This window comes from Canis lupus, chromosome 24, assembly GCF_003254725.2.
Source record: "Canis lupus dingo isolate Sandy chromosome 24, ASM325472v2, whole genome shotgun sequence".
Lineage (NCBI taxonomy): Eukaryota > Metazoa > Chordata > Mammalia > Carnivora > Canidae > Canis > Canis lupus.
In genome coordinates, this window is record NC_064266.1 from 10,346,765 (window position 1) to 10,374,224 (window position 27,460).

General features: G+C 38.9%; 1 long non-coding RNA gene across 2 annotated transcripts in view; it reads right to left on the reverse strand.

The window, feature by feature from the left end:
• Positions 1–27,460, reverse strand: part of LOC112673581 (uncharacterized) — an 80,829-nt gene that overhangs the window by 46,527 nt on the left and 6,842 nt on the right. For both annotated transcript variants that reach the window (XR_007405639.1, XR_004809147.2), the window contains exon 2: positions 15,009–15,105. This is a non-coding gene — a long non-coding RNA (uncharacterized LOC112673581). The remainder of the gene's footprint in view (positions 1–15,008; positions 15,106–27,460) is intronic.

Consider the following 27,460-nt stretch of genomic DNA (forward strand, 5'->3'; position numbering starts at 1 on the left):
ACTCCATCAAAGACCACACTTTCAGGGCAATTATTCCAAATTCTGCAGCAATATTGATCTCAGAACAAAATCTAAGGTTTGGTGAATTAGCATAATTTATGTCAGAAATGAAGTTTGTTTAGTGCGTCTAGCAGGTTTTTTTTTAATTGCCACAATGGATTTTAGAAATGAGTTTATACTGGTGACTTTAATAGTGCTCAGGGTATTCAGGTTAATTAGGAATATGCAAGAGCCATTCAGACCCTTGTAGGCACTAGGTATAAAATTCAAGGTATCCTAGATTCTTCTTGGTTAGGGATGGTACCCTAAACTTGATGCATAAACAATTCAGCATTCAGCAGATAATGAAGAGGATTCTCGGTTGTTGGAGTCCATTGTATGCTTAGCAGCAACCTGCTGCCTTTGTCTTGGGTGAATAGTTTATGGAATATTCCAATATTCCAACATTTATGGAAGGTACTATTAAATCACCTAAAAATAGAGATGGAGTCTTTATTGAGCCTGCAGAGCACAGTGTGTGGACTCTCAATTTTACTTGCTAATAAATATCTGTAAGTGAGGCAGAGATAGCTAGATCTGAGATTCAGCTTCATTGCAACTTTTTAGTAGGTCTGTGGAGAGGAAACTTATCACCTTCTCCATTATGTTAGGCTGCTGAAAGTTCTCCCAAAGAATAAACTGGCTGAGTTTGACCTAATCAATTTAAATCAGTTCCCAATAGGGCACAGCAATGCCTCTAATATACCAAGTTAATGGCCCATTTTGACCTATTATAGGGACTTCTAAGTACAATAGCACATTTTCTCAACTCACTGATTCACGGTTAAATATTAGGAACAATGATTAGTATACTGCTAGCTATTAAGATAAGAAGTACAGCTATTATGATTAAGGAACTCATTTTCTAATTTTATTTCATTTGTATTAAACAAATTTAAATAGCTACATATGGCTAGTTGACTATCTTATGGGACATCATAGCTATAGAACATTTCCATTATCACAGACAGTTCTATGGGGTGACATCAGAATCAAGAAGGTGATTGCATGACTCTCCTGATACACTGCATCTCTTAAGTCATAGCCTCAATTAATAGGATCCCTGAGTTCTCCTTGTCCTGTAATTGAGTATTCCCTTCCCACTCTGGTTCTGGACTTGATTATATGACTTGCTTTGGCCAATGGAACAAAAGAAAATGTAACACAAGCAGGCTTTCTTGCCCTTGATTTTGTGCAACAATCATGAGAACATACCCACGCTAGCCTGCTGGAGAGACTTGAGATACATATGGAAAAGACACATAGTATTCCATCTGAGGCCAGCCTAGACCATCCAGCCTCTGAATAAGCCACCAGCGGACTATAATTGGATGAGAGAGCTCAGTCAGCCAAGATCAGTGGAACCACCCAACTGACCTAATAGACTTAGGTCAATTGTCCTAAGAAATGGTTATGATTTTAAACTAAGTGTTGGCCTGGCTTGTTGTAATTGTTCTGAAGTATCAGTCATGATCAAGCTCAACTATTGACCCAGTTGCTAAACTCAATTGAATAAAAATAAATAAATGTCTAGGGAAGACTGGACAGAGGAAGGGCTATATGTTTATGTCCTCCTAAAATTTGTATCTTGAAACCCTAATTCCCAATGAGATGATGATATTTGTTGGTGAGGTCTTTGGAAGGTGATGTGGTCATGAGGGTCATGAACATTCAGGATGGGATTAGTGCCCTTCCTTATATTAAGAGACACTATACAGCTTCCTTTCTTTCTCTCTCTCCCTCCTCCTCTCACCTCTCTGATCTCCCACCATGTGAGGAAACCAGGAAGATGCACTCACCAAGAACTCAACCATACTGGCACCCTGATCTCAGACTTCCACCCCCCAGAGCTGTGAGAAATGAATGTTTATTACCTTTTTTTTATTGGAGTTGAATTTGCCAACATATAACACCCAGTGCTCATCCCACCAAGTGCCCCCCTCAGTGCCCGTCACCCAGTCACCCAAACACCCCACCACCTCCCTTTCCACTGCCCCTTGTTCGTTTCCCAGAGTTAGGTGATTCTAGTGTTTTGTCACCCTCACTGATATTTTCACTCATTTTCTCTCCTTTCCCCTTTCACTATTTTTTATATTCCCCAAATGAATGAGACCATATAATGTTTGTCCTTCTCTGATTGACTTACTTCACTCAGCATAATACCCTCCAGTTCCATCCACGTTGAAGCAAATGGTGGGTATTTGTCATTTCTAATGGCTGAGGAATATTCCATTGTATACATAAACCACATCTTCTTTATCTGTTCATCTTTCAATGGACAGTGAGGCTCCTTCCACAGTTTGGCTATTGTGGACATTGCTGCTAGAAACATCGGGGTGCAGGTGTTCTGGTGTTTCACTACATCTGTATCTTTGTATCCCAGTACAATTGCTGGGTCATAGGGCAGATGTATTTTTAACTCTTTGAGGAACCTCCACACAGTTTTCCAGAGTGGCTACACCAGTTCACATTCCCACCAACAGTGCAAGAGGGTTCCCCCTTCTCCACATCCTCTCCAACATTTGTTGTTTCCTGTCTTGTTAATTTTCCCCATTCTCACTGGTGTGAGGTGGTATCTCATTGTGGTTTTGATTTGTATTTCCCTGATGGCCAGTGATGTGGAGCATTTCCTCATGTGCTTGTTGGCCATGTCTAGGTCTTCCTCTGTGAGATTTCTGTTTATGTCCTTTGCCCATTTCATGATCGGATTGTTTGTTTCTTTGCTGTTGAGTTTAATAAGTTCTTTCTAGATCTTGGAAACTAGCCCTTTATCTGATCTGTCATTTGCAAATATCTTCTCCCATTCTGTAGGTTGTCTTTTAGTTTGTTGACTGTTTCTTTGCTGTGCAGAAGCTTGTTATCTTGATGAAGTCCCAATAATTCATTTTTGTTTTTGTTTCCCTTGCCTTTTTGGATGTATCTTGCAAGAAGTTGCTGTGGCCAAGTTCAAAAAGGGTGCTGCCTATGTTCTCCTCTAGGATTTTGATGGATTCTTGAATCACATTTAGATCCTTCATCCATTTTGAGTGTATCTTTGTGTATGGTGCAAGAGAGTGGTCTAGTTTCATTCTTCTGCATGTGGATGTCCAATTTTCCCAGGATCATTTATTGAAGAGACTATCTTTTTTCCAGTGAATAGTCTTTCCTCCTTTGTCGAATATTAATTACCATAAAGTTGAGGGTCCACTTCTGGATTCTCTATTCTGTTCTATTGATCTATGTGTCTGTTTTTGTGCCAGTACCACACTATCTTGATGACCACAGCTTTGTAGTACAACCTGAAATCTGGCATTGTGATGCCCCTGACTCTGGTTTTCTTTTTTAATATTCCCCTGGCTATTCGGGGTCTTTTCTGATTTCACACAAATCCTAAGATGATTTGTTCCAACTCTTTGAATAAAGTCCATGGTATTTTGATTGTTTAAGCCACTCAGTCTGTGGTATTTGTTACAGCAGCCAGAACCAACTAAGGTAGATGGTATGTCCTATTCTTCTGGTAGGTATATTGTCCTAATCAAGGTAATCTTCTCTTCTTTTCTCCACTTAGGGGGATACCTACAAAGGAGTTTATGATCCCTCTCTACTCAATTATTTAGTACTCTCATGGAAGGAGGAGTTGATAATCAGATATATGAAAGTATAAAATATTTGTTGGATCAGGTGTTGTAAATGTGGGAATTATATCTATAAAAGGCAGTGTCTAAGGTCCTACTCATTTCCTTTTACTTCCTATTTTCTACCAGGAAGCTCACTTTACTTGTCTCTCTGTCACCACGCTAAAAGCTACCATGAAAGGCTACAGGCCTACTTTCCAGAGGTAAGCACCATCCTTGCTCATGTGATTGATAGGAAAGGAGGGATTAGAATCACCTCATTGCAAATATATGTCAAAATACCCAACAACATTATTTAGATTCTGAGCAGAATTGATTAGCAACCCGCTTGGGCCCCAGAATTAAAACCAATACAGCTATCATGTGAATATAGGATGAAGCTGTCTCAAACTTGAATGTGATAAATTAACAACATTGTTCTCTGTTTCTCTTTTGGCTACTGATCTTTGTATACATTTTTACATAGATTCCATAGGGAAAGGAAGCACAAGAGAAAGTCAACCACTCATAGCTTGTTAAAAAATAATCTTGAGTTAATTTAATCAAGTATGGCTATTTTCCCTTATTCTATATGCCACACTCCTTAAATAAGTGTCTAACAGGCAAAATTTCAAACACTGTAATTAAATAAGTTTAGAGAATGGTTACAAAGAGATGTGTTGGGGAAAGAAGACATTAATAAATTGTCTATTCTTGGAAAGGACACACTTAAAAGATTAGTAGTTCAGGTTGAGAAAGTGATTAATATGAGCAAAATCATTTTAAAATATTGGTGTTATGACAGCAAGAGAAGCAAAGGCATAGAGGTGGAGGAAATATCTTTTTAAATGAAAAACTTCAGACAGAGTTTATACCTTTAACTACACTCAGGCTGCCTACAATCAAAAAAAGGCAAAAAGAAATCAATCAAAACCCCATATAAAATGTTGGAGATCCAAAGGGTACAATATATTGGATACTGGTAGAGTAAATGAAATAGTTTGGGTTTGGTTTTTTTCTCACTCAAATATGAGAATGTAAATTTGGAACAAAGATACGAGAGTAACATTTTTCCTTCGAGCTCAAAAGCTTTTAGAGAAAAAATCCTAGAGGAGAACACAGGCAACACCCTTTTTGAACTTGGCCACAGTAACTTCTTGCAAGATTCATCCATGAAGGCAAGAGAAACAAAAGCAAAAATGAACTATTGGGACTTCATCAAGATAAGAAGCTTTTGCACAGCAAAGGATACAGTCAACAAAACTAAAAGACAACCTACAGAATGGGAGAAGATACTTGCAAATGACAGATCAGATAAAGGGCTAGTTTCCAAGATCTAGAAAGAACTTATTAAACTCAACAGCAAAGAAACAAACAATCCGATCATGAAATGGGCAAAAGACATGAACAGAAATCTCACAGAGGAAGACATCGACATGGCCAACAAACACATGAGGAAATGCTCCACATCACTGGCCATCAGGGAAATACAAATCAAAACCACAATGAGATACCACCTCACACCAGTGAGAATGGGGAAAATTAGCAAAGCAGGAAACCACAAATGTTGGAGAGGATGTGGAGAAAGGGGAACCCTCTTGCACTGCTGGTGGGAATGTGAACTGGTGTAGCCACTCTGGAAAACTGTGTGGAAGTTCCTCAAAGAGTTAAAAATACATCTGCCCTACGACCCAGCAATTGTACTACTGGGGATTTACCCCAAAGATTCAGATGCAATGAAACACCTGCACCTGGAAAACTGTGTGGAAGTTCCTCAAAGAGTTAAAAATACATCTGCCCTACGACCCAGCAATTGTACTACTGGGGATTTACCCCAAAGATTCAGATGCAATGAAACACCTGCACCCCGATGTTTATAGCAGCAATGTCCACAATAGCCACACTGTGGAAGAAGCCTCGGTGTCCATCGAAAAATGAATGGATAAAGAAGATGTGGTCTATGTGTACAATGGAATATTACTCAGCCATTAGAAATGACAAATACCCACCATTTGCTTCAATGTGGATGGAACTGGAGGGTATTATGCTGAGTGAAGTAAGTCAATCAGAGAAGGACAAACATTATATGGTCTCATTCATTTGGGGAATATAAAAATAGTGAAAGGTAATAAAGGGGAAAGGAGAAAAAATGAGTGGGAAATATCAGAAAGGGAGACAGAACATGAAAGACTCCTAACTCTGGGAAATGAACTAGGGGTGGTAGAAGGGGAGGTGGGCGGGGGGTTGGGGAGGCTGGGTGACGGGCACTGAGGTGGGCACTTGACGGGATGAGCACTGGGTGTTATTCTGTATGTTGGCAAATTGAACACCAATACAAAATAAATTTATTAAAAAGAAACTTTTAATCCAAAAATATATCCCATAGAATGCTATAGTAATAGTCTTTATTTAAATGTCACATACCTTCATTGTAATATTCACAGTCAAGTGCTACAAAATAAAAGAATAAATATTTAACACCCCCCCCCCCAAAAAAAAGTGAGTAGTATGTGGCCTTCTTATTTGCAAATCAGAAGTAAGCGAGGAGGGATGCCTGGGTGGCTCAGTGGTTGAGCGGCTACCTTTGGCTCAGGTCATGATCCCGGAGTCCCAGGATAGAGTTCCACATCAGGCTTCCTGCTTAGAGCCTGATTCTCCCTCTGCCTATGTCTCTGCCTCTGTGTGTGTGTGTCTCTCATGAATAAATAAATAAAATCTTTAAAAAAAAAAAAAGAAGTAAGTAAGGAGCAGGGCCACAGTGGGGGCAGAGGAGCATGGAGAGATTGAATGAACAAATGGAGTTTGTATTAGCAGAAGTTCAAAACTGTGCAAAAGCAATTGTTTCTTCAAATTTCCCTCAAATAAATGAAAAGAATGGCCAGCCAGTATAAGTAAAATAGTGAATCAGAACCCATCTCTATTCTTGCCCCAACCTTCCAAAGTTTGTTTTCTAGTCAAATCATTCTGTTTCAAATCACTTTTGCCATTCTAGTTTATTTCAAACAGTCCTCTATTTTGAAGATTTACTACTCAGCAATAAGTAGTTGAAACTTCCCACAGAAGTTATTAGCATCTCTCCTGACCTTGAGTACTTCTCATATGTAACACCCAAGCCCTGAGTCAATAGAACAGACTGCTCCCAGAACAGGATTTTAACCACATACACTCAACAACATGGTAGGTGTTAGTCACCTATTGCTGTGTAACAGATGATTCGAAAAGTTAATGGCCTAAAACATGATCATCATTTATTACCTCTTGTGGTTCCTATGGGTAAAAAAATTGGGGCTGGTCAGCTAGGCAGTTCTGACCTTGGGTCTTGTGACCTATCTTAGTGTTGTGGTCAGATGGCAACTGAGACTAATGTCATCTTCAAACCTTTTTCATTCACATGTCTGGTGACAGGGCTGAAAGACTTAAACAACTGGAGTCCTGAATATCTGCAGCTTCTCAGATTTCATTCTCTATCTCTTTGTGGTCTTTTTATGTGGTTTCTCCAGAATGGTGGCCTTAGTGTAACTGAACATATATGTCAGTTCAGGATCCCAAGGATGTCTCAAGAAAGAAAAAAACAGGTAATAGCAGCATTACCATCTCTAGGTTAGCTTGAGAAGAAGTCACATAGAGTTACTTCTACCATACTTGATTCATTGAGGCAATTGCAAGAACTGTCCAGGCTCAAGGGAAGGGAACTTAGACCCCAATCTCTCCATGGAAGAGTGTCACAGTCACGTATAAGAAGAGCCCGCGCATGTAATGGTACACTGGTTTCTGGAAAAATGCAGCGTGTTACAACTCCTCTTTTGGTAGCCCTGTGGCTCTTCAATTTCTCCTGTCTTATTAGACATTATAATGAATATAAATGAAGTCAAATAAAAGAGTTTATCAAAGCTAGAAGAGAATGTTAATGTAAGATGTATCAAAATCAATATCCAGAATTATCTCTTGGCAGACTAGGACTGCTGAGTTTAAAAATAACAAGATGATGTTTATAAAGGGCCATGTGTGGGAATTTAAAAATAATTCTATGAATGCACAATAGGAAACTCCTGGCTTGGCAGGAGTTCTTATGAAAAAGAGCTGGGAATTGTGGTTGATCATAAACATGAAATGTATCAAGAGTGGGATGTGATTGCTTAAACAAATGAGAAGCTGATCCACATTTAGGTTGTATTTGTAGTATATAGTGTTCATATTATGGGAAGTAAAGACCCAACTCCCCTTGCATTCAATTAGCCATTCATTCACTTAATAAATGTTATTGCACTACTACTACCTGCTAGGCACTGTTCTAAGTGCTGGCAATATACCAATGAACAATACACACACAAAACCCTACCCTCATAAAACCTGCATTCTAGTGGAAAAACAAAAGATGAACCAAACAAAAATACTGGAGAAAAAATGATGAAAAAGAAAACAAGAAAGGGAACCTAAATGTTGGCAATGAGAGGGTAACAATTTTAAATAAGGTGGATAGGGAAGTCTTCATTGAGAGGGGCTATTTAAGAAAAGATGAAAAGGACAAAAGAAAATAAGTCATGCATATCTCAGGAAGGACAGAGAGAAGGAATATCTAGGGCAAAGGCTCTTGGGAGGCCAAGCAGCAAAAAGCCCAGTGTGGATGAAGCAAAGTGAGTAAGACTGAGCAGTAGGAGATGCAATCAGAGAGATGACACAGAGCTGATTATCTAGGCCCTTGTGGGTCACTCTTGAGTACTGGATCTTACTCTAAGGAGAGAAGCCAGAGAAAGGCTTGAACAGGGGACGGACATAAGTTGACTGGGAATTTCAGTAGATCAACAAGAGTGGCCACTGCATTGAAGCATGCAGGGAGACTAATTAGGAGATATTGTTAATAATACAGGCAAAAGATGACAGTAGCTTAAGTCAAGATGGTATATCAATCAGGAAGGTGGCTATAAGAATCTATAGTTCAGAGAAGAAGTCCAGATTGACAATATAAATTTGGCAGGCATCAATAAACAAATATTTAAATCCATCAGTTTGGTTGAAATAACCAAGAGTGAGAATAAAAAGTTTCAAGGGCTAAGCCTCTATAAATACACCCTGAACTTTAGAGACTGGGAAGATGAGGAGGAACAAGCACAGTAGACTAAAAAAATGATCCTACAAGTAGGAAAACCAGACAAATATGGTACCCAGAAAGTCAAACAGAGAAGGTACTTCAAGTAGAAGAGGAGTTTATTATCTGCTACTGAAAGCTCAAATGAAATGAAGAATTAGAATGAATTCAGGACAAGATTTTTCAATGCAAGTCACTGGTGACCTCAATAAAAGCAGTTTTAATAGTGTAATGGGGTAAAACTTTATTGGAGTTCAAAGGAGAATGGAAGGAGGGAAATAGAAGACTGGACAACTGATAGCCCTTTGAGTTTTGCTGTAAAGGGAAGGATACAAGCAAGGTAATGGCTAGATATAAGTATAGTTAAGAAAGAAAAATAACAACCTGCTTCCATGCTGTTGTGAAGACTCCAGGAAAGGAAAAAAAATTAGGAAAGGGAAAGAAGAATTATTGGATTGATGACTTGAAAAGGTAAGAAAAGGATAAAATCTAGTGGACAAATGGAGGGATGCCCTTACCAAGTGGGAATGGGTAGTTCAGGCTTGCTAATAGGATAGGAGCCAAATATAGGAGCACAGATTCAGATAAGTGAGCACAAGTGGTGGTGGGAGATTGTAGGAGTGTTCCTATGAGTATTCCTATGATTGTAGGAATATTCCATTTCCATTTTCTTTATGAAATGGAAAGCAAGACCATCATGTGAGCATCAGGATGAGGAGGGAGGTGTGGAAGGTCAGAACACAGATGAGAGGGTATGAAATGGTCTTGTAGGAGACTGGAAGAATGCATGAGTGGGGGAAATATGAGTGCTGTGTAGACCAAGACACACTTAAGGTTGATGACTGTGAATGAATTTGAGACCAATCAGCATGGCTACATATTGCAGAAAGGTGTGGCAAAAGGCTGTGACTTAGTTAAGCAAGTGTTTCAATAAGGGTATTGTGTTTACAGGCAAGAGAGTAATATAATGGTTGGCCCTGGGATTTGAGCCGGATAAAGATGAAAGTGAGGATATTAGGTGACAGACTGAGAGGAGGTGGTTGTATCTGTCTAGAGTTCTCAGAACTAGGAACTACTAGAAGGAGTGAGATGGAAGGGTAGGAGGTGGTAGCAGTAGTGTGACATGTCAGCGCTGAGATAATAGACACTAGCAATGACGATGTCTAGAGTATGAAGGCTCAATGAGTGAGGTAGGGTGCAGGACAAGAGCATGGCAAGAGAGAACAAGGAACTAAGCTACCAATGAATTCATGCTAGAGAACCTAACAATTATCCAAGGGCTAAAATGTTCAAGGAATATGGGCAGTGAACAGATAAATGTACAGATAATTACATCAAGGAAGGAGTAGCAGGTGGAATATGGTAATGACATGAAAGTCAAGCTGAGGGGTAGTATTTAGAGAAGAATTAGGGAGATGATTTAGAATGGCAATAAGGAGCAAACAGAACATCCATACATCATCAAACCCAGTGGCACCAACAGTGTTAAAAAGGAAACAACCGTCAATTGAGTTGCAAGGGAAGCAAGGTGATAAGGTTTCCATTTAGAACAAAAAGTTAAGGGAATGGTCCCAGGAGAGGGTGAGATTATGGGGTATTTTACTCATGACTGTGAGTCCTGGGGGCACCATGGCAGGTTTTTAAGAGATAGAGAGGGTGGGCTATGAGATCAAAAAAGGTGATGGACAAAGTCATGTGAGAAATAAGGCATTACCTCAGAGACATGGGCTTCTTAAGGTGACTGACATATACAGGGGATAAAGGATATAGTAAATCCAAGACAGAGAGTTGTCTCCAAACTGTGAAGGGGAAAGCAGCTGAGAGCATTTGCAAAGAAGGTATAGACTTCCACATCTGAGATTCTGTGTTCAACTCGTAATGCTGTTTTAAGAAAATATAGATGAAGTGAAGTCCATTGAGATGAACAGGCTTGAATAAGGCAAATACAATGGAAAGTCATTTTTGGAAAATCAATAGTAGAAAAAAACTGAGAAGGATTTACTAGGTCTTTGGGAGACAATGAAACTCTCTTAAATTATCAAGAGTATTTAATGTAAGAGAGGACCTTCCTTGGGCCTTATTGCTCCAGAACAGAACTTGAACCTGTTGGCTAGAAGATGGGGGAAAGAAATACCTGTTCCAAAGAGTGAGTTAACCAATGATGGACCAAGGGACAGCTACCGAACAGTCTTGTCCAAAGACCAGTGCTGATCAATAAACTATTTGTTACCAGTCTGTGATAAGGGAAGTATAAAACTTGAGAGTGATCATTTAAAAACTATTGTTAGCAATTTTTCTGTAATGTGTACGCATTTTTTTGAAATGCAACTTTAGGTTTGTTTAGTCAATAAAAATGTGGATTAGTGTTTTACGTGTCTTATTTCATTTTCTTAGTATTTTATTTTTATCATACTTTGTAAAAAGGTTGGCCCTCAATGGATACGGAGATTTTTTTTAAAGTAGATTTGTTACAATAAATAGCTAGAGAGTTTGAACTAACTTAGAATATCACAGGAGTCATTTACTGGTCCATTCAGCACTCAGATCTTGATTTCTAATACTAAAGGAATCAGGGCTCCTTAGAGAAATGGCTGATGTTAACACTGAGTCAGGAAATAAACAAGAGGAGCCTTGAAGCATCTTGTAGTGCCAGAAAAAAGCAAGTGTTCTCTCTTAGATACACATACATGCACACATCTCGGTATGTCAAAGAGACACAAGAGCCAACTGAAAGAGTTTGCAATGGCCAAAGTGGGAAAAATTTGAACAGCATAAATAAGGTAGCATTGGACTATAACCCAAAGTATCAAATAAATATCCATGTGTATAAATAAATTAATACCCACACTGAAGTAAATAAGTGATCACATAAATAAATAGGCAGTAACAAAAAGAATCTAGAGCTTAAAATAATTCATTTACTCTGTCTTTAAGGAGGGGAGTATAACTCCCCACTACTTAAGTGTGGGCTGCAAATAGTGACTTTCTTCCAAAGAGCAGAGTGTGGAATGAGGGAAAAAGAATAACTTTACACTGAAGAAACTTCAAGCCAGGCAATCAAGGTAAGCATCAACAGTGATAATTCATACTGATAGCATCTACCCTTGATAATGATGCGGTGAGAATGGCACTTAACCTCTGTGGTCTTCCTTCCCCAAAGCATATTACCTCAACCTACCATAATAAAAACATCAGAAGGACATTCTGCAAAATGCCTGAACAGTACTCCTCAAAACTATCAGGGTCATCAAAAACAAGGAAAATCTGAGAACCTCTCAGAACCAAGAGAAACCTAAGGAGACATGTATGTGTTATCCTGGAACAGAAAAAAAAAAAAAAAAAAAAAAAGTGACATTAGGCAAAAGCTAAGGAAATCTGAACAAAGTATGGTCTTTAGTTAATAGAAAGTATCAATATTGGTTCATTAATTGTGTGTGATAAATATATCATATTAATGTTAAATGTTAACAGGAGGAGGAACTGAGAATGGAGTATATAGGAACTTTATACTAATTTCACTATTTTTCTGTAAATCTAAAATTGTTCTAAAATAAAAGTTTATTTTAAACAAAAAAAGAAAATCTTCAAGAGGCTGGACAGGGCTTTCCATTCATAGTGAGAGAGTAAAAACAGGTCTGGAATAGAAGACCTGACTATCCTTACTGAGAAGGGGAAGTCACTTAATTTCACTGAGTTTTGATTTCCTCATCTGCAAAAGAAAAAAAAAAAAAAGATACCATTTTTACCTAGTCAGATGACACGATCTATGGAAAGGATCTCTAGAAACATCATAATCTATATACAAGGAAATCTGAAGGTTGCTATCATCATAACACACAGAGAAATTCCCGCATGGTAGATCATTTGGACTAATTGCAATTACAAATGTCATATACCCTGAGCACCCTACTACCAGAGGTTCTGACTCAGTAGGTCTAAGATACAACCTACAAATCTATATTTTGAAGCTTCCCAGGTGATTCTGATACACAGGCAGATTTGAGAACCACTAAACTACCTGAATTCTAAAATCCCTTCTTATTTTATGATCAAATGTTAATGATACATGATTACTTTTTTCCAGATATGTGGCACCCTTTGAGAAAGATTTGAACTTTGCAATAAAAGTATAATTTTGGAATCAGCCAGCCTGTGGGTGATGTGGGTGAACAAAAGGTGCTAGTCACCTAATCTGTTCTGCCTATTTGTTAATTCAACTCAATAGGGAAGGCCTTCAAAGTAGCATGAAAAGGCCTAGCTGCTTAGTCTTCTCTAACTAGGGTCCCTCGGTGTGTGTGTGATTCAATTGGAAAATGCTATATATACTATAAAGCTTATATAAAGTGGAAATCTTAAGTATACAGTACCTTGATTTTTTGTGTGTATATATACAGCCCACATGATCATGACCCATATCAAGATATATTTTCCAACACCCCATAAGGCTCCCTAAACTCCTTCCCAGTGTACAGTTATAACAAAACTAAAGTGAGTCCACTCCTTGGTGAGTTGGAGATTGCACCAGATGGAGTTGTCACACTAAGGAAATTTTATTTGCAGCAAATGAGGAGATCATGGGCATAAACTCCAAAGCCAGGACTCTCTGAGCAGGGGTGAGTGTGTTTATTTTATTTGGGCTTATGATGAGTAATCAGAAAGGGGAGTTTTATCATAACATTATAAGAAGGCAGAGGTAACTTTCAGACAGGGGGGAGGGTTATGGATGTGCTCCAAGAGCTGAGAGCCAGGATAAACTAGATGGATCTTGGGCTCCTTATCTCAGGTAATGAATGAATGCAAGGCCTTGCTTACCTTTGAAACAGCACTGGGAGTTTTACCACTGATTTATTGTCTCTGATAAGGTTAGGCTATTTTCTGGCCTGGTAGAGACTGATAGTATTTGCATTCCCTTTGTTCCCTTAAAATCCTTACCTAGGGAGGTTTTTGCATTTCTTTGTAATTCTGACACCTCCTAGGAAGTTCTGCAGGAAGTGTGCTGGGGCTAGTGGAGTGCTAAGGCAAAGATCACTGAAAATAGCTGGGGGCCTGAAATTATTTCTTTCTTTTTCTGGGGACCCCTAAATCTTTCTGCTTACTCAGTCACCCAGCCAGAGGCAGCCACTCTTAAGCCTTCCTTCACCATCAATTAATTTCATGACCTTCATATAAACGGCTCTTGACCTTCATATAAATGGAATCATGTAGCATGAGCTCTTATGTGACTGTGTCCTTTCACTCAACAAATTATCTGTGAGATTCATCCATCCTGGTGAATGTACCAATAGCATGGACTCTTTATTGCTGGTCTTTCAGTTCTTAGCAAGAGCTCTAAATGATCAAGTTCAGATTGTCTATGTACACATTAAATAATTATACAAGGACAGGAACAGAATGACAAGTCAAAGATGGAAAATTCCAAAGATTTTTCTAGGGTGACCTTTGCCATGAGAAAAGAAGGCATCCTTCAAAGTCAGGTGATTCTCCAGAAGGGAATCAGAATGCAGGCTCCATACCACCATTACCTCCCAGAAACCTGCATTTTTGTCACAATATTCTTGACTTGTACATATGCTAATATTTAGGAACCATTCCTATGAACTCTACAGAGAATCTGGAAAAGGGGTTTTTACTAATGGAGTTGCCCAGAGACTGCTGAACAAAAGGTACAGGTTTTGAAATTTGACTTCAGGGATTATCACCTGGAAGGTCTCCTGGAATGTCTGAGTTTGAGGGAACTGAGTTTCACTCTGGTCTTTTATCTCCCTTCTTTGAAATCGGTCTGCCCTGAAGCAAAGGTTTTTTTTGTTTGCTTGTTTTTGTTTTTGTTTTTTGCATAAGACTTGATAGAGCATTTTTAACCAGAAAGAATAAAGAAAAAAGAAAAATGATGGGCCAAACAAGAACAGGGCTGATTTCCTTGCAAGCACAATGTCAAAGCTGATTATCAAAGCCATTATCAGGGGTTCCAGAAAATAAAGCCTTCAGCAAAGCCACAGGAGTTCTTCCTTATTCTCTGGGGTCTGCTGTACAGCCAACCATAAAAGTATACACATATACCCAGGGCAAAACCACTGGGCTCTGCAGAGCACTCTGAATCAGTGAACATTAATCCAAAATACCGTATCAGACATCTTTATGAAAAACCACAATTGCCCTTCCCTGGGTTAATCTGCATTCGTTTGCTAATGTAATTTCCATGCGCTGAATTCCAATGGATAAATAAAACAGTCAATCAACATATCATTCCATTGGTGGTCAATTTTTGTGGGTTTCCAATTGCTGCCCTTTACCTTTATTGCACATCTCCATGGTCCATATCCATGGTCTTCTTCTGAGCTATGTCTATGCCCAGGAAAACAAGCATGCAGACTCACAGGTTCATAGATCCTTCAAAAAAAAAAAAAAATCCCACTTGGGAAATGTTTTACTAGTACTTTTAATAGTATTGATTACTGACATTAGTAGCTATGACTCACACAGTTCTTAACCTAGTGGATCTTATGTGCACCACAGCAGAGTCCTTGAGAGATAGAAAATGCTATCCTCATTCCACAGGTGAAGAAACTAAGTTTAAGGACTTTCTTTGCCTGAAATTTCTTAGTGAACAGGTACAATTCCCAGTACCCAAACGCATGATCTCGAGTTCCAAATAACATGTTGCTTTATTTTTCTACAATGAAATGCTTCTGTTAAGATTAAGTCAAGAAAAATTCAAAAGTGATAGAGCAGGGGCACCTAGGTGGCTCAGTGGTTGAGCATCTGCCTTTGGCTCAGGTCATGATCCCAGGGTCCTGGGATTGAGTCCCACACTGGGCTCTCTGCAGGGAGCCCGCTTCTCCTTCTGCCTGTGTCTCTGCCTCTCTCTCTCTGTCACTCACGAATAAATAAATAAAAAAACAACTAGGTGGAGAAGGGGATCTTTTCACATTGCATATGCATACCAAATCACTATGACATGCACTTCAGATATTTTATAATTTTATGTGCAAATTATACCTGGATAAAGCTGATTTTTTTTAAAGGCAGACAAGGAAAAAGACATTTTTAAAGACAAATAATTTTGAAAGTGTAAAAGGACAGTAATTTTGCTTCCTCCTCATATTCTCATCAAAATCACATTTACAATGGTCTCATATTTTACTCACTCATTCTGTGTGGACAGGTGTGCCCTGGAATGAACTTTAGGAATCTCGGCATCTAATCCTACACAACCAAGAATGCATGCATGTGCAGTTCTGAATCACTCCTTTACCTGTCTCAGCCTTTATTGGTCATCACTAAATAAGCCCATTGGTCCTACACCATCTTTAAGGGTCTTCCTCAGCTTACAGTCGATTTCTCTAGGGTGATGGAGGGAACATATACAGACAGCAATGTAGGATGCTGAAGCCAAGGTTTCTATTGCATTGTTGTACTCCATCACCTCAGCCCACCTGATTCCTCCCTGCTGGTGTGTAGAAGATGAGCAGTGACCTCCAGCACCTCAGCTGTGAAAGACTGCCAAAGTGCAAAATCCCAAAGCATAGCTTTCAACCAGCAGTTGGAAGGAGACTCAGGATAAATATTCCAGTGTGGGACAAGTCTGGGGCAATGTCTACATTTTTCCTGAAAATCTCAGTGTGATTGAGCCCATTCACTACAGGAGTAACCAGCTCACAACACACTCCTTTTGGCTTTTCTCTCTTCTCCATTTCATGCTCCCTGTGCCCCTACCTGTGCTTCCTGGATTCATTTCCAAACAATCTATCTTCATCTCAGGCTCAGCTTTTGAGAGAACTCAAAGTAAGACTTAGGCTTTAGAGAATGGTTACTGTCTGAATACAGAATTGGGTGGTATGCAACACATTACCAATTAATGTATACACAATTAACCCCTTTAAGCTGTTTCTTTACAATTACAAATTCTTTACAATTTACTGTGATACTTTCTGAATAGTTCTTTTTTTTTTTAAAGATTTTATCTATTTATTCACGACACACACACACACACACACACACACACACACACACACACACAGAGGCAGAGACATAGGCAGAGGGAGAAACAGGTTCCATGCAGGGAGCCGGACATGGGACTCCATCCCGGGACTCCAGGATCATGCCCTGGGCTGAAGGCAGGTGCTAAACTGCTGAGCCACCCAGGGATCCCCCTGAATAGTTCTTTATATGTACCTGCAAAGTTTAGATAGAGAGGTAAGGATATGGCATAATTAGTGTGTGATGTAGCCTTTTCTAAATAGGAGAACCTCCATGAAGCTTTATTTAATAGAGACAATTGGACACTTTCCCTCCATATTTTGTAAAATTATAATTCTTCAGTTAGCACCCCAAATCATACTTTATTGAATTGGTCTGGGGTGAGGTGTTAAGGCAAAAATCTCTACCAAATCTCTCATTAGGTGATCTTCATTTGGAAGCTGATCACAATTGTCACCTGTCTTTACTGGTAAGAATAGTGTTGGGTGTGAATTACAGAAATCCTCAAATTCTAATGTGACCAACCGTCTCATTTTCTCTGGGGCCATCCTGGTTTTAGCATTGAAAATCATGGGAAAATCATTAGTCATGGGCAAACCAGACGAGCTGGTCAACCCCCCAAGTCCTACCTATCTTTATATCATTTAACCATCACTCTCATCTTTGGTAGTACATCTAACTCATCCAGGAGATTTAGGTCATATATTTGCCCCTCTCTGCTGGAAACACCTGATGGGAAACCAGGGAAAGAAGAGTTATCCAAAAAAAGGAGGGGTACTGATTTTTCCAAAAAAAGTGATGGTAGGGAGGCTTAGATGGAGATTGATATACATATACATATACATATACTATGTAGATACAGATATAAATAGACATCGATATCTACCCTATTCTTTAAGGAATCATTCTCTTTCACTCTGCAGACCTCATCATCAATATTATTTTTCCTCCTCTTTTTTTTTCCTTTACCTCCCACATAGGTCTTTCCTTTTCATTATATATTCCAGCCCCAACACTCTCATTTTCACAGCACCTCAAGGGACTCACACTTCCCTCCACCATCTGCACCACCAGATCCAAATAAAAGTAATGCTCCAAGAAATATGCTATTCTGAGAAAGAAATGAATAGATACATTAAAAACTAAACAGTAAAAATATGTTATAGAAATTTAGAATGCATATCTGTTTTCCTTCAGCTCACTGTTTTGATTAATGCCATTTTCTCTAAAAATATTAAATGCCCATCTCTTGATTCATGCAAAACTTTTTCTTTAGGCATCCATGGTCAGGAAGTAGGCATTTTAAATAGTCACTAGGGCCCTATTTAGTGTCTAAAGTAGTAACTCATTGCAGGCTTAAAATTCCACCAGAAATATTATTAAATAAAAAGCTGGCCGACTCCTGAACTTGAGTGTGAATTCCTATGCTTAAGGTGGAAAAGATAAAGAACATAGAAGCTCGAAAGGATTATCTTCACCAAGAAGTCCTTAATGTTCCCTTCAGCTTGACTGAACCTTGGACAGGCTTCTTCCTGACTTTAGTAGTACCTATTAGCAAATCTGTCTCTCTCTCTCCCTCTCTTCCCCTCTCTGTCCTTCTCTCTCCCTCTCTCTCTCCTTCCTCACCCCCTTCTTCTCTCCCTCTCCCTTCCCCTGCCTTCCTCCATGCTTCACATCTCATCATCTGGAGATGAGATGTGATTTTACATTTTTTTCCTCTTTCTCTCTTTCATTTTTAATGACTTTTGAAAACCTGTGACCCTGAAAACCTTAACTTCTCAAAATGAAATCCTTCATTTTCAAGAGATGCTGGAAAAGGTATTCTTTTAATAGATGGATGTCATCAAAATTATTCTTCCCTTGGACTTTGTCTCCAGAGATTTTTGAAGATTTGGTAATCTTACCATTTGGTAAGTCATTCTCTAAAATTCTCAAAAGTTTTCTAGAATAAAAGCTCTGGGATTCTCCAAGTGTTTGTGGGTTTCTAGTGCTTAAAATTACTAAAAAAGTGATTTTAGTATATAAAGAGATTAACTCATAAAATTATAGCCCTGTTTGTCTCTACTTAACATGCAGAATTATTTAATAATATCTACCATGATGCTGATAGTGATTTCAAGTACCTGCCACCTTTTCCTCTAGTGGTCTCTGTTGCTGAAGATTTTTTTCTCTCCTAAACTCCCATAGTATTTCATGTTTATCTTTTAACACACATCCTTTTGCATCCTGATTTGGAGTTCTATTTTTACATTTGTTCCCTTATTAGATCACAAGATTTCACCAAAGTCTAGCACTGAGTCTTGGGTATTACAGGAGCTTTAAAATATTTGCTGGATGAATAAAAATGGTCACGAGGTGCCTGTGTAAAAATAAATCAGCGAAATAATCTGGATGATACATCCTTCATAGTCACAAAATAACATATAGATTCATTTTATATTAATGACAATATTATAATGATTAATATTGACAATATTAATGACCAAAGCCATTAAGTTGCCTTATTCCAGATAGATGCAATTTGTTTTTCAAAAGAACTTTATAAAAAGATTTTATTTATTTATTCATGAGAGACGCAGAGAGAGGCAGAAACACAGGCAGAGGGAGAAGCAGGCTCCATGCAGGGAGCCCGATGCGAGACTCATCCCAGTACTCCAGGATCATGCCCTGAGCCAAAGGCAGACATGCTTAACCGCTGAGCCACCCAGGTGTCCTGTATTTTTCAAAAGAACTTAACATCAGTAACCAATTTTCTCCACATATCTATTGCCCCATGAACTTAGACAATATAAAGAAGCGAGAGTATGGGTAATGCCACACAAAACACATTTAAACTCAACTCATATCCGTAGCTCTCCCCTAGCTGATGGAACAAAACCAACTTTGACTACAATACGCAAAGCAAATGAATGGAAACTTTACCCTTCAGTCAGATCCTTAGGGGAGTATATTCATTTCCTTTCTTCTCATTTCCTAATTAGAATCTCTTACCCAGTCACTCTGCCAGCAGAAATCTTGTCTGACTCCGTTTTAGGGGCCTGGTTATGCTTTCAATATCTACATATTAATTTCCTCTGGGCACCTGGTTGATATTACAGAGAACTTTTCCTGCTACTTCATACCCCTGTCGAGCCTAAAATCAATTTTATGACAATCCCAAACCACTTTCCCATCTATGGTTCCTCAATTCTATTCATTGGAGTAGCTGTAAAATCAATCTTAGGGCAAAGATATTTATTTAGTTTGAGTATTCTATTTCCAAGTGGTCTGAATGTTAAGTGGAAGGGAGATCAGTGCAACTCAAGAGTCTACAGAATTTGGCACAGGTCTTATTTTCACACAATGAGTAGCCTCCTGCTCCCTGTATAAGGATTAGCTTTATGAACTCTCCAGGAGAAAACACATGTTTTACCAATTCATTTAAAGAATTGCCAACTATTCAGAGATACTGTTAAAAATTGATGTGATGTCACTAATCAGTCATGTAACTTTTCCCCACAAATTAAGAAACTAGAACAGAGTGCTAATTTCCTTTAAAATGTGTCTTAAGTCAACATTCCCTAGAAGAAGAGCTTGAGATATGGATTCTTGTGCATGTGGCTTATTGAGTGAGGGCTGTCTGGAAAAAGGGAATGAGGGAAAGAGAAAATGGTAAGAGAAGGAACCAAGCAATGATATGGTCTTACCTGTAGTCTAGAGCCACAGCAGAATGATTTCACAGGGGTTCTGGAGCATACATAATAAATACCACAGAGTTGGTCCTCCATGAGGCAAGAGAACTATCCTTCTGTCCCTCTTTTCAGTCTTTAGCTGTGGGCCACCCCCAGGAGAAGGACATAGAATCTCCTAGACATTTCTGTGTGAGGTCACTCTCATGGGCTGAGGGAAGTTCTCTGAAGAAAGGGGCAGCTCTAAGCTATTAAAAGTTTCTGCTTGCAGCATCTGGGGGATGGATGTACTACTCCTATAAATATAGATTTGGACAGAATAGTAAACTGTTAGTTTCTATTACAAATTGTTTCAGGACTATCCTCATCCTTGATTTTTTTCACACATGGAGTAAACACAAAAGGAATTAATTGTTCCTAGAAAGAAAAGTCATACACTTGAGTGGAGGTAATCAGTAAACTGCCCCTCCAGTGGTAAATGAAGACCATTTTATAAGATTAAAACTCCTTCAAATGCCTTCAATAAATCCACATTCAAAGCCAGACTGGGAACTGAAGGATGGTGAGTGTAACTAGAAAATGTCAGTCTGGCTCTCCACCCTTCAGAGAACATTTATCGGCATGTAACAGAAACTTCAAGTGTAGAGTTAAACAAATAGAATCTTACTAAGAATGGACACCTGGGTGGCTCAGCAGTTGAGCATCTGCCTTTGGCTCAGGGCCTGATTCTGGAGTCCCAGGATCGAGTCCCACATCGGGCTCCCTGCAGAGATCTGCTTCTTCCTCTGCCTCTGTTTTTGCCTCTCTCTCATGAATAAATAAATAAAATAAAGAATCTTACAAAGAAGACAGGAGAATCACAGTCTAAAATAATCCACAATTGTCATCCAAAATCTAATATCTTTCACACTGAATTATTTACATTTATTCTTTAAACATGGTGGCTTATTTGTTGCCTCACAGTCACAACAGAGCTGCCAGACTACCAGGCATCTTACTTGTGTTCCAGAAAAAAGAGGAAGAAAAGAGATTAAAAAAGCAAAGGACATGCTAATGAAGACTATTCCTTATATCAGGAAAGCAAACACTTTCCCAGAATCTACATACTACACACTACACACTTACTCTTAGATCCTGATAGAGTTGGGTCATATTGCCACCCTTAGACCAATTACTGTCCATGGGAGATAATCATAATTCATTTAGATCAACACTATTCTACAAAAATATCATATAAGTCACAAATATAATTTTAAATTGCCTGAAAGCCATATTAAAAAGTAAAAAGAGATTAAAGAAATATCAATAATACATTTTATTTAATCCAATACATCCAAAGTATTATTGTTTAAGAATATAATCAATATAAAATAATAAACTATTTTACATTTTTTAATTAAATATTTGAAATCCAGTGTGTATTTTACACTTATGGCACATCTCAATTTGGACTTGTCACATGGCAAGTGCTCTAAGATGAGTGGCTAGTACTGAACAAGTGAAAATCTAGACCAATCATGATTTGTCTCTGGAAGCTCGGGTAGGAACCTGCCTTTCCTGAGATCCTGCTAATCTCTGCTTCTATCTGAAGAAATCTTGACTCTTAACATGGAAGACAGGGGAGAGAGAGATGATAATGAGTAGGAAAGAAACAATGTCTATTCCAGGCCCCCCCAATCAGTGTCTCTGCTAACTTGTCCCAAGGGAGGAAATATGCCATTTACAAATCTTTCTATGTTTGGATTATTTGAGTTAAAGTTCATCTTTTTTAAGCATATAATTGGTTAATTGACTATGGGTGATTTTAGTCGTATCATGACTTTTCTCACATCTAAGATGGATGTCTTTCGACAGATGAACGGATAAAGAAGATTGTGTGTGTGTATATATATATATATATATATACACACAGACACACACATATGTATATGTATACACACAATGGAATATTATTCAGCCATCAGAAAAGATGAATACTTACCATTTATCGTCGTGGAAGGAACTGGAGGGTATTATGCTGAGTGAAATAAGTCAATTGGAGAAAGATAACTATCATATGGTTTCACTCATATGTGGAATATAAGAAATAGTGAAAGGGACCAAAAGGGAAAGGAGGGAATTTGAGTGGGGGAAAATTAGAGAGGAATACAAACCATGAGAGACTCCTAACTCTGGGAAACAAACGGTTGCAGATGGGGAGGTGGGGCAATGGGGTAACTGGATGACTGGCATTAAGGAGGGCACATGATGAGATGAGCACTGGTGTTACACCATATGTTGGCAAATTGAATTTAAATAAAATATTTTAAAAATAAGATCAGAATCCCACAATAACAAGATCCAGAAAGCAGGCATTTTGATGGGACAAGGGAGACTGAGCAAGGCCATTCAGGAAGAGCAGATGTAAATGAGGCACCATGCCCTGCAAGCCAGGGGAACTGAGGTGGTTGAAGAAATCCCAGGGCAACCTAAAGACACTGCATCTCTCTTAGGAAGAGAATAGGAAACTTTGAGGCTAACTGGACATTGAGACCTTGAAATAATTAGGAAAACAAAGCTTTACATCTTGAATTTTGCTCCAGTTCTGTTAAATATCTATGCATAATGCAGACCAGATTCTGCAACAGGACCAAGGAAGAGTTTTATGATATTCTTGAACATTTAAGCAGATACTTTGGTGCACTGACGGTATTCCCTTAGCTCACCCTGGAGATCAAGTGCAGCTCTGGAGGAAGACTTGACCATGCAGGGAACTTCCCACTCAAGCCTCTTTTTCTCCTTCTCACTAAGTTTCTTTTTCTGGGATAGGAGCAACTCCTGCTAAAGGAATTGGAAACTGGAATGCTCACAACCCTCTGCAGGACCAACCCTCAATCAGGAATGAGAGTAGGTTAATAAATACTTCTGTGTCCTTAACTCTTGGTGAACAATTACAAAGTATACTTGGTACAGTCTCCCAGAAGGTCTCAAAAGGATTAGCTCCAGTTGCCTACAGAAAGGGTTCACTAATTAAAATACTCTTTATTGGCTATCTCTCTTCCCTTTCTCACTTCTCTGCTTCTCTACTGTGCTCACCTATCAAACAAGGCCCTTCCACTCAAATGTTCGTCTTAGTGTTTGCTTTGAGGTCAAACTTCAAATCAAGACATTTTGTATAGGGGATTATGTCTTAATATTATAGAATATATATTTAATAATCATCATTTTTACTAATTTTTTTTTGCTAAATTATCTTTTGAAGCATAAAATTACTGATCAAATTTTCCTCACCCTACAGTCTCAAGAAATCCAAGAGCTAGGCCATGCCCACAAGAATCATGTTATAAATATTTAATTTTAAACAATAAATATTAAAGGGTGGAAGTACTGCTGAAACATCCTCTTCGGGTTCCAGAAATTCTTGGTTTTTCCAGTCTAAGTCCAGAATATGCTTGCAAAGAGTATGGACCACAGTTGTGCTGTCCACACATAGTTTAATTAAGATTACATAAAATTAAACTTCAGTTTCTTAATTGCACTAGCCACCTTTCAAGTGCTGAATAGTACATGTAGCTAGCAGCGACCATATGGGACAGTGCAGACACAACATTTCCATCCTTACCAGAAGTTATATAGGATAGCACTAGGCCAGGATCTCACAGTCGGCAGATACATGGAGGACACTCTTCCCTCTTGTTCAATGTAGACACCAGACTGATCATGTACTCTTTCCTTTGAGCTTGTTTTTAGTTTCACAGGCTTTCCAAAAACAAAACTCTGGACTGTTGTATACAAACAATTAGAAATGGCACATGTATAGGCCAGGGTAATGCTAAGCTATGCTGAAGTAAAATATTAACCATGAAAATCACTAATCAGGTACCCTCCAGAAGAGCCATCCTCTATGCTCGGTGTAATCCAGGCTAGCTCCATCAAAGATAAAATAGTTTCTGATAAAAATAGTTTCTCATGAGAGCAGACCTTGTTAAAAAGAACAGAATGCACTGGCATATTTCAAAATAGTTACTTTTCCCCTCCCCTTGTCAGAAGCACAGGGGATTTTTCTCACATCTTCATTGTGAAAACCTGGTAAGGCTCCTGGAGATAAAATTCATCCCCCTATGACTGGATCCCCCTGGAGTTTTCAACTCACAGACTTGCCCACACTTAGCCTCCAGCAATTCAATTATAGTTTTGGTTTATTTTTTAAGAGCTTATTTATTTATTCATGAGAGATACAGAGAGAGGCCGAGACATAGGCAGAGGGAGGAAAAACAGGCTCCATGGAGCCCGATGTGGGTCTTGATCCCGGAACTCTGGGATCAGGCCCTGAGCCAAGGGCAGACGCTCAACTGCTGAGCTACCCAGGCTTCCCTAGTTTTGGTTTTTCTACCCCAACCCTGGTTCTTACAGAGGATTTTGCTCATGGGTTAATAGTCTGGTAAGTTGTGATTCTCTGTATCCACCTATCTGTCTCTCCAGTTTGGGGGGCTCTGGTTTGCCATGTGATCTTAATTTTCTGATAGATCAAAAATTGTTGTTGATTTTCCATTTGATCAGATTTTTACCAATTATTAGGATGGAGTGATTACTTCCAGGCTCCTTAGATGCTGTACCAGACACCAAGAGTGTACTCTCTCTTTCTCTTTTTTAAATCAGTTATATGTTTCTACTGTGAGGTAGGTGGGCTGCTCCTCTTTCTCTCCTGCCCCTTCATTTTTCTTTTCCCACTCTAGATGTTCTGAGCTGCAGCCCTCTTTACTGTTCTGATTAAAAGTGTCTTCTTTGGGATCCCTGGGTGGCGCAGCGGTTTGGCGCCTGCCTTTGGCCCAGGGCACGATCCTGGAGACCCGGGATCGAATCCCACATCGGGCTTCCGGTGCATGGAGCCTGCTTCTCCCTCTCCTTCTGCCTATGTCTCTGCCTCTCTCTCTCTCTCTGTGACTATCATAAATAAATAAAAATTAAAAAATAAATAAATAAATAAAAGTGTCTTCTTTCTGGCAGCCTGGGTGGCTCAGTGGTTTAGCACTGCCTTCAGCCCAGGTTGGGATCCTGGAGACCCTGGATTGAGTCCCGCATCGGGCTCCCTGCATGGAGCCTGCTTCTTCCTCTGCCTGTGTCTCTGTGTCTCTTATGAATAAATAAATAAAATCTTAAAAAAAAAAAAAACAGTGACTTCTTTCACTAATGTTTTCTTCCCTGTGTTTATTAATTCCTCTACCCCAAGTGCTTTGGCCTAAAACTCCTTGTTACCTGTCAAGTGTTCTTTTTACCCTATTTATAAAGAAATCTGTCCAAGTGACTCAGGCATTAGGAATTCTTTCTCTACACAGTGAAACAATACACAGTATCTTTCCAAGACTTATGAGCCATATGCTGCAATTATGAGACAAAAAAGCATTGTGCACATTGCCATGGCCATTCAAACCCCAATACCTTCTGTTGGTATGTCCCAAGTTGGCCCATCTCTCACAGCAAATTTTTAGGACTTTGACCTAAAAAACAAACATTGATTGGCTTGCCACCCAATGAGCTCAATGTTCCATTTGGTTATCTGGACAGCCTAGGGCAATGTCAATCTGTTTGTTCTCTTCTTCCAAACTCTCTTCTTCCAAGCTGAGGGTCTTTTAAGAATTATCTCTGTTAATTCACCAGAAGAAATAAAACCCAGGTAGAGGTATTCCTTGGTAGCAGATCACTGAGTCTTTGTTATCTGCAATTTCATAACCTGGTACTGGATAGCATAAGACCAGTCTGCTATTTTTTTTTTTTTTTAGTCTCAGTTTTCCATATAATTGGCTTTTATATCAATCCATGAATAGCTAAAATATATTTGCCTCTTCCTCCCTCTTAGATATTCTTACAGACTTACTGGCTTTGAGAAATCATATTGCAGTAAACTCACTATTACCTCACTAGGCCAAGGAATAACCTTCTCTAGTTAATCACATTGCCTGATTGAGATGCACAGATTTTCAAATAATTAAGAAATACATCTAACACAGGTTCTGTGTTAAATCTAACTTTCTTTGAAGACTTAGAGGGCACTTTTATTCTTGTGTTACTTAATCATAATTATTAGGAAAATCAATTGCCAGTTAAGCAAAATTTCCAATTGATACACTCAGATAAAATAGTTTTTAGAACCTAATATACTAAGCTTTGTTCCTTTCAGACATTTTTCATATTCTCTACAATCTGAATTAAAGAACACATTCTAAAGCTACATGTTTTCCTTCCATATTCCCAGGTGACACAGCTTTATCTACAAAGCTTTGTTTTCTTCTGGAAACCAAGGGCCTAGAACAATGTCATATAACACACTACAAGCTCAGTAAGTATGTGTTGAATAAAGGAATGAACGGATATGTTCATAAAATATTTTTTGAGGCATCCATCTTACTCTAGGGAAAATGATTTACTCTGCTGAAGAGCCTGCCAGTTTTGAGTGCCTCCATTCCTATTGAACTATCCAGGAAGCTCTTGGAAAACACCCATTGCTTGTTTTCCTCAGGCTTTGAAAACAAACCTCAGAAGTGGTAGTGAATGACCACATTTCTTCTCTATAAAGGTTCCTTGTGCCAGTTTATGAAGTATCATCTCAATATCAAATATTATCTCATGTAAGTAGTCCTTTTTGCTTCACCAATGCTCCCAAGGGCAGCTTTTGCAGAAGCAAAGTAGGTGTAGTGAGATCTCCCCCACTTGCCCTGATGCTCAATAGTCACAACCACCTCAGAGAGGCCTGAAATCCACTATTCAGAGAAAAAAGCTTTTCATCCTTTCACTCCCACAGCAAAATAAGGTTTAAATGCAAGGCCTCGGGCAGAGGAGCGCAAAAGCTTCCATTCTTAAGAAGGCGGTATCTTTCTGAGAGCAGATCTGAGCAAAGATGAAGGTGATTCAGACATCAGCAGGATGGTACGCTGGGATGTTACAGGCCCTTCCTCTCCCACAGAGACACAAAGTTAACAACAATATATGAATACCATGCAGGTACACACAAAGACATCTGAAGAGAGAGGAGGCCTAGAGGCCTAACAGCTGAAGGAGGATTAAAGACAGAAAATTTAGCCTTATCCCCCCATTTAGGGACAATTTAAACACACAATAGC